This window comes from Trichoplusia ni, chromosome 16, assembly GCF_003590095.1.
Source record: "Trichoplusia ni isolate ovarian cell line Hi5 chromosome 16, tn1, whole genome shotgun sequence".
Lineage (NCBI taxonomy): Eukaryota > Metazoa > Arthropoda > Insecta > Lepidoptera > Noctuidae > Trichoplusia > Trichoplusia ni.
In genome coordinates this window covers 8,680,413-8,689,397 of record NC_039493.1, presented here as the reverse complement: position 1 = coordinate 8,689,397, position 8,985 = coordinate 8,680,413, and positions in this window count along the sequence as shown.

Here is an 8,985-nt window from a genome sequence, read left to right as displayed (position 1 = left end):
ATTCTTCTATATCCTTTTTTGGGTTCAATTTACTTGATTAGGAGAGCCTTAGGCCGAAATGTAGAGGTTTAACGCAGTATACAGAAAAGAAAAAGTTTCAAGTTAAAAAAGAAGTATTTAGTAGAATAACTAATGGAGTGACCTAAATTTATAGGAATTAGTATATTTCGTTACATTTAGATGAAGTTATTTTAATCAATTTGAGTTGTTTTCTGCAGATTTCAAAATTATTTATTTTTTACTTATTTAGATGGTTTATTTAGTATAGCTAACATTAAAACCTTTTAAATTAGTTTTAAATACTCAAGGCTATCAGAAGAGCCATAATAATTTAAACAAAAAATGTAATGCTGTATTTCAATAAAGGGGTCAGATTTCTTACTTAAAATATATCAAAGTGATAAAATACTTCTTCAATGTCATTATAGCAGTCATTGCATAAAACATGCATTCATTTATGAAGATAGCATTTTTTTTTATTTCTTGGTAAGATTGATAAACACTAACTTTTCTTATAAATACCGACTCTACCTAAGTTCAAAACTAAATTAAAAAAGCAAAAGCTTAATCAGTACTTATTAATAAAACTTAAAACTTCTTATCTGCGACAAGGCAAGGTAAGGAATGGTGTTAGGTAATTAGGCACCAGGAAATAGGTATGCTAAAGCAATTGTGCGTTTGAATGCTTGACTCAATTATGATAAGTGTTATCAATTTAGTCCATATGGGTTGTGACGTCATATTACAGTTTATTTTGTTGCTACGTTAGTTTTGTAACTTCCCTCTAAAAATGTATGACGTTGATCACATCAAGAGATTGAGCACACATCAATATATTATGTATTTATGTGTATGTATGTGTATTGTGAAATATGATAGTAGAGTTCTTGTTTGGTCTCACAATAATAGTGAGATTATATCTATTGATAGAATCCCACTAATATTATAAAGGCGAAAGTTTGTGAGTGTGTATGTTTGTTACTTCTTCACGTCAAAACGGCTGAACTGATTTTTATGAACTTTGGTATGGAGTTAGCTTGCACTTTGGATTAACACATAGGCTACGATTTATTACGAGAAAATATCTTATTTCCTAACCACGCCAACGAAGTCGCGGGTAACAACTAGTACAATATATTTTTCATTCTGCATTAAATGACGTAACATTAACAACGTACATATGTTTGTAAATTAAAAGAACAACAATGAAGGTAACACTTTAATGTATATGGTTCCTAAAGAGTTCAGTCTCATTATAATTCTCAAAATCTTTGTCCGTTCATAGTGACCTGTCAAAGTGTCAATAAAGTGTGAAGTTTCGTGTTTTACATGAATTCGTCTGTTACTTTTAAAAAGCACGGCAGGTGCGTGAAACGATTTCAGAAGGTCGATTTTAAAGTAACACTTGCGGTTGAGGAAGGGAGACGACGCTATACGTCTTATGTCGCGCCTTCTCGCTTACTCATCTGCAAATAAAATACTTTTAGCGCTTTTGGCATCAATCAATTCTTGAATTTTCTTAAAAAATATGTTATTATCTTGTTCCAGACTTACACAAGTAAGTTTTCACCAGTATTGTATGTGGGTATGTTTAATAATATTTCTATACGTTACAATAATGGGTTGTTTCCTTAAAATTCTGAACAGTACCGTTTAGTGTCAAGCCTTTGTATCTTTTGAAAATGCTTACCAATAATGTACATTAAAAGATAACGCCTCAAGAAAACATGTCTTTAATTCGTTTTTTTTTTTACAAAAAACAGGTGTTTTATGTAAATGTACTGTTATCGAGTAATAGCTTTAAGCCAATATAATAAGTGAAATTATAACAATTCTTGTCAGCGCGGTTATAAGCCGTTTAAAAAACGAGCAAGAAATACAGTAGTATCGACTTGGCGGTCACGAAAATATTGAATTAGGTAGTATAAAAGTTAAACTGGATTGATTTTCAAAAAAATACTTTTAAATGTTTGTGTTTTCGTGTGTGATTATAATAGGGCCTAATTCTGACTAGCACTATTTCTCGATACGGCGCAATTCCGAGAAGATTCTTCTGAAGATTAAATAATCTGCAGCTAAGACCTTGCCGATGTCGGTTCTATTTATTTTTCATTATGAATTATAATACGCTTCACACTTAAAACCTACAGTTTTAATAATGTATATACATAATTTATTTAATAAAGTCATTAGTTATATTAAAGCAATGCAACCAAAATTGTTGTCAAAGTCGCTGTTTTCCTTATAAGAGAATGAGTAAGTGATATATTTATTTAAGTTTGTGTATTGAAAAAATTAAATTTATATGTTTAAGGGAAAATTTAATAAGTTAAAAACGCTATCAAAAACGTTATTAACTTCGGGTTTTTCCTGGATTGAGTAATATTTCGGTGTATAAGGTCTGTTGATAATGTCACGCTGTACTGAACTTTAATCTGAAAGGCAGAACGGTTTGGAATTATGTGAAGAAAGTTAATAAATTAAATTATTTTCCAATACACACCTTGCATTCTGGTTTTTGTCTAATGTGATGAATTTGTTCGCTAATGTATTCTTAAAATTCCATGTACATTATTTATACAGATCTCTGTAGGATTTTGAATACAAGCGGTATTTAAATATGATCGCAGTCTACTTTAAAGGACCAAGAAATACACTTTTGGTTCAGCTAGATAACATGATTCAACGTAACGAGGGCAAAACGGACGTACCAAAAAGTTTTTTAAACAATCCAAATCACACAGCAAACAATAAATATTTGTAGAGGCAGCTGTTCGGGACAGATTATTATACAAACCTAAAATAATAATCGGTCTCTCTTAGCACTTCTGTTGATGTTTTTGCCCCGAACACCTTTGCATGCAACGCTATAGCCTATAATTTCGAAATTAATATCTAACACATTGTGCCTATCCGTCCGTCCCTCGATTTGCCGTTTTTATAGCTTTCCCGACACCATAACTGCTAATTATATCTGCTGCGGCATCGCCTCGAGCCTTTCCCAAATTTATTAGGAGAACATTTTGAACTTTAATCCTGGGAGGTAGGGTTTAGGTTTAGTTTGGAGTATTTTAATCAGCAATCAGGGCTAAATGTGAATTAGCTACGGAATTTGGTCGTATACCTAACGATATCCGCTAGCTTGTTGGGGGTATTCGTTGAATGAGCTTAGAGCAAGAGGAAGGCTTAGCACCCCGAATTTTTCGTTTGCTATTGAAGAAGTGAAAAGCATTGTCTGCCAACACATGCCTAAACTTAACGGCGAATACAAATTCCAAGTTTTCCTCTTGCCGATGATGCGGTAAATGGTGTTAATGATGCATTTTTGTAACTAATACTTAAACATTGGAGAAAAATAATGGTCAGTTATTTCATGCATTTTGTAATTTTTAACTTCAGTACAGGTACAATTGTGGGTTAAAATCAGTGAATTTTTAAGATTTCGGTGAGTGTGCGCAACCCAATAAATAATTCAATCCTTATATCCTAAAAAATAACTAGCAATATCATCTACATCCGTCGTCACATTCAAAAAGAACTAAGAGGACATTTCGATATTCTGTAGAACATTAATTAATTCCAAACATTTTCCTGAATTACTTCAATTATTAGAGGAAAAAAAATCAAGGAATCGTAACCGCTAGGCACAATATTTATTTAATTAAATTATTTTCATTTTTATAAACCTTTCACTGAATCATTAATTTTGTGTAGTTAGTTTAGATTAGTTGAGGTGTGAATCTGTATACACTATGCAGCCATAAAATAATGCAATATCGTTTATTATGTATTTTTACAAATAAGATATGACACACTGTCATTATTAACATAATATATGTAAGTAAAATTTATGTTTTGAAGCATTTTCCTAGTTTTGTTGCCAGTCCTTAAAACTTGTCAGCTTTTTCAGTTTTATACTCAAGACGTGTTTAATGATAAGAAGATGTTGGAGTAACTATTTTTACAGCTCGTGTCTCGAAAGTGGTTATTTACGAAGGTTTTAATGTGACTTTCTTCAGACGATAAGTGTTTACTAATTCTATATGGAGTATGTACTGGAAGAAAGCTTCTATGATTATTTTTGTAAAGTTCGTTGAAAGGTTGGCTAAGAAATTATTTTAAAATTTGTTTTCTCTAAGTAGTTTTACATTATACATGTAACGTTAAGCAAAATTAAACAAATAGAAAGTTTTATTTTGTTTGAAAGAAAACCAAACTCATTATTTAAGCAAGTTTGATGCAAACATGAATTCTAAAAGACATTGTTGTGTGCCGGGATTTGAACTCACAACTTTTGTGTAGGCAGTCCAACAGTCTTACCATTAGGCTATCAGTATCCCGACACAATAAATTTATGCCATTGTTAAAGCCATCTTTTAGTTTATGAAACTGGTAACTCAAAGGAATTTTCAAAATTAATTGAAGTATAATTAAACAATCAAAACTAATTGATACGTTATGTGATAAGGAAAATTCAGCCGAGTTTGAAAAGGAAATTCACGAGTTATCATTAATTAATATTCATTTACTGAATTTAGTCTTCTCTACAAATGACAATCATGATTCTCTAAAGGACGCATAATATTGTTGCTATCGGAATTTCCAAAATCAAATGTTATTTTAAATATTTAATAGCAATTATTTCAAAATCTAACAGAAAAGTTGCATTCAAGTATCCAGGAGTAACCAACATTTTAAATAAATATATCATTCGAAAGAAACTCTTAAAGTTTCAGTGTTCAAATAACTTATTATCTATACTATTACTACTTTACTACTAATATATAAAGCTGAAGAGTTTATTTGTTTGTTTGTTTGTTTGTTTGAACGCGCTAATCTCAGGAAGTACTGGTCTAAATTGAAAAATTCTTTTTGTTTTGAATAGACCATTCATCGAGGAAGGCTTTAGGCTATGAACCATCACGCTGCGACTAATAGGAGCTAAGATATAATGGAAAATATGAAAACAAACCGGGCAGGTATACCTAAATCATAACTTATATCTTCTACCCACGGGGACGAAGTCGCGGGCAAGAGCTAGTTGTTTTATATAGGTTATTGTTACTGCTCGTTGTGTACGTTATACGTGCAACTTTATCTACCCATTCATCAATCAATCTGTTTCGATGAGATATAGCTTTATATGAATGCTATAATAGAATAAGAACATTGTTGTCATGCCGATCAAAGTGTTGCGACAGTATAGCGTAGTGATTGTCACTTGTTTGCTGGTGCTGTTGTAGAGCGGTGCCACACGAGCGTTAAGTGAAGTTGACGATAGAGACTTGTATATAATCAATCTCGATCGCGATCCACGATCATAATCCATGATCGCGTAGGAGCTCTGTACAGATTGACCATCAATATATTCCGTATTAAGTTTGGATCATGATCGAGATTGATCGTGTACGAGGTGCCAGTACCATACGAGCACTGCGCCAATATTGCTCCTTTATCCTCCCTTTATCCTATTATACTTTGCACTACCGCTGCTACATTTCAAGGAATGATTCATTATTAAATGATGTAACGGTTTACTCACGCGTATTTATCGGGGTAGCCCGACTAGTTTCGGACCCAACCGCGAGTCGAACTGGAGTTCGACTCGCGATCCCGCCGCGTCTGCTCATGATTAAGGACTCCGGTTGGGTCCGAAACTAGTCGGGCTACCCCGATAAATACGCGTGAGTAAACCGTTACATCATTTAATAACATTTCAAGGAAGCTCGGCTTTTTGGCCATTTCTTCTTATTTTTCTGTCAGTGTGTTGCGTCGCCGTCCGTCAATTCCGTTGTCATTCAGATCTGGCTGGCTCCTCATTAGACATTGAGTCGTCTTCCAAAAAGTTACCAAGCTCGATATCTAAAAAGTTTTAAATCCAAACAAACTAAAGTGGACATGTAGCGCCAACGCAGAGAACAGAAAACGCTCGTGTGACACCTCCCATAGTGGTGTGCCAGTGTCGATGTCGGCGTAATGTGTCGGCATCGGCGCAGTGTGTCGGTGTCGTGGCGTCCCGCGGTGTGGTTCCGGCGATTGTATCGGGACACGCCCCCAACCCTACGGTCCTTCCCGAACTTGATTTACATTCACCTATTTATGGTCTGTCCTTGTTTAGTTGTTGCTGTACCTCGTAGATGTTATTCATACTTTTTTTCGCTATTATAATGTCCCAATTCAGCTTAGGTCCTTAAAAAGATTCTGTATTTATGAGAACCGGTAAAAAAGCAATTGAAAATGTTACAACACGTTTCAAATTATTTAAAAAAAAGTCTTCTACATTGAAATCCTTAATCATGTATTACCACTGTATGTTACAATGTAGCATTTTGTAGATTAAACAATAAATCTAAAGAAAAGGCTTACATACATAGAAGAAAAAGTAAACTCGCATTTAATGCAATTAAATTCAAATGCCTACCCAACTAGACCACCGCTTGTGTCTTAATCTTATTTAATGATCAACATTAAACAGTAGACTTGATGAAAATCGGTAAGTTGCATGTCTTGATAAATGCTGGTTGTGACGAAACCACAATGGCCACGTTCAACGAAGCGTTATTCCTTCGCGGTGCGTTTCCGTCAACGAGCTCTCCTCGCTTTACGCTCTTTATCAAATTTTCCCTACTTTACGGTATACACATTATTTTATTACCTAATTATCTATTTACAAGTAGGTACTAATCACGCCTGCTTTCCGTGAAAAATCTATTCTTTTTGGAAACCTTCGAGTGCGTCCGGTAACTAAGGTACAACTTGTTAACTCTACGTTTTAACGGTAGTTAGTACCTTTATTTATTACTGCAGAGTTCTCACAGTTGGCACGCTTGAGTAAAACCTAATAACTTCAATAATTGACTGTTTATAATTTCTCATTATCGATACTCAGAGCCTTTTAGTTAATAAAAAAATAGTCAGGCCCGAGGTGTTGGTATATTTCTATTTGGCGAAGAACAGTCGTAGGCTTTGAATGGATTTTTTTATTACTATCGTGATAACAAGCGCTTATACTGTCAATTTAAGAAATTGTTAAATTTTTTTGATTACAAAACATTCGTGTATGTACATTGTAATATAAATCCGATGTGAAAGTAGTGACTTTGAATTTTACAAGTGTTGAGTTTCATTTTAGTCGTCGTATTAAATCATGTGGTAATAGTTGCTAATTATATACCAAAGAGTTAAAACAGTAGCTCAATTAGTCAATTATCGGCTTAAGAAGTAGTTATGTTAAGCGTGTTGATTAAATTCATTTAGCAAAAGAGCTAGGTTCTTGTTAATTAATATTAATAAAAAATGTTTCACATATAAACGGCTACAATGACGCGAATTCCGTTTTAGCTCGAAGTCCATACACTGCTAATTGTTTGCTAAAAACACTCTTTGCACAAATCTGGCATTGTGTCGGCTCCATTATAAGTGATGTTGTTCAATAAGGCGTAACTTTGAGAACCGGGATGCTAATTACAGCTCTGAACCGTTCGGATAGAGTCTAATTTGAGTTGTGTCGTGTGCGACGCTTGCGTGGTATACCGTGCTCGAGTTGTCATTAGGTCACGTATGGCAGGGTAGAAGATGGCTCGCCGGCGGCCGGCTGATGGTGTGAAATGAGTGGTCGCCGGTGCTTTTGAACTCGCCGCCCGATACCGTTTTGTAAGTCGTAGTTTTTGTGGCTCGCGTTTAGGATACGACCTCTTTTTTGTAGCATGTTTGTAATGCCGAGTGTGTGGGACTTGACACGTAGGTAACTATTGTTAATTCATTCCTGTTTGTTATTGTTGCATTCCTACTTTGTAATGAGCCATTTTGAGTAGACGCCGCGTCGGAGACAGGTTTCGTTTGATATTCATTCAAAGATCAACCTTTAATTCGAAAAGAATTAATAACTACATGACGAAATATTTTTTCATTTCGCTTTGTCCGGTTTGCAGTGTCATGTGTTTAGTAATACACGTAGTTTCACTTGTTGTGATATTTTTTGTTCCGACATTGTTTCTTCAACAATTGTTTATAATTGTTTCGTGATTGAAGTTCTCAGAACGGTAATTGCTGCATGTAAGGAAGTGTGTATCGATATCCATTAGACAAATGGTTGGTAACTTTATGCTAGTCACTGGTAAGCGATTTATTTAATGTTTGCACGCGAACTAATAAATGGTGTCTATCAATTAGTTGAAAGAAACATTTGCATAAATTTAAGTGCTTATCATTACTAAATTGCGTGTAATTGTGTAAGTTATTTTGAGTTTCTACAAAAGTGATAAAGTGTAGATTTTATTAGTTTTTATTGCAATTAATTAACGGATCTATAAACGTTCAATAAATATGTTAACTACCGTTTCTGCTTTTTTTATAATTAGCAAAGTCTGCGATGTTGATTGGGTTTCATTTTGTTTACTACCGGATTAATAGAAGGATCCATTAGTTCGCCGGTTTTAATACTGCTGCCAACGCCATTTTGAATATTTCTTGTATGAATACGCTGGATACACAAACTGAAATGATTTCTTTTTCCTGTTTTAATTTGGCTATCAGCAGAGTGTTATTAGCTGTTAATTTTCTCGCGTAATTTGAAGTTCGGAATCTTGTTTAATTTGAAATAGTGATGTAACTAACGATGTTCGAATTCCATCGACAAACGAGTTGGGATCTCTGGAACCAAAATAGCCGATACAGTGTGAAAATAATCTCGTAGGTGCCGCTGAACGCTTTTGTTGAACAAAAAACGTAGCAAAAAGCGAAAGGATGCGGTCCTAAATATATGAGCTCGTCTACTTATGGCACTTTGATTATACGTCTGAGGACAGCAGATGACGATTTGTTTAAAGTAGAATATAATTTGTTATTTATCCTGCGTAGCGAGGATTTAAGGATAGAGTTAGGAGAACAAGAAACAGAGTACTACAGGGTGAGGTGAAAAATGTTGTATTATTTTAATATATTTTCAAGAAGATTTTAGATTTAGATACGTTTATTGCAAAATTA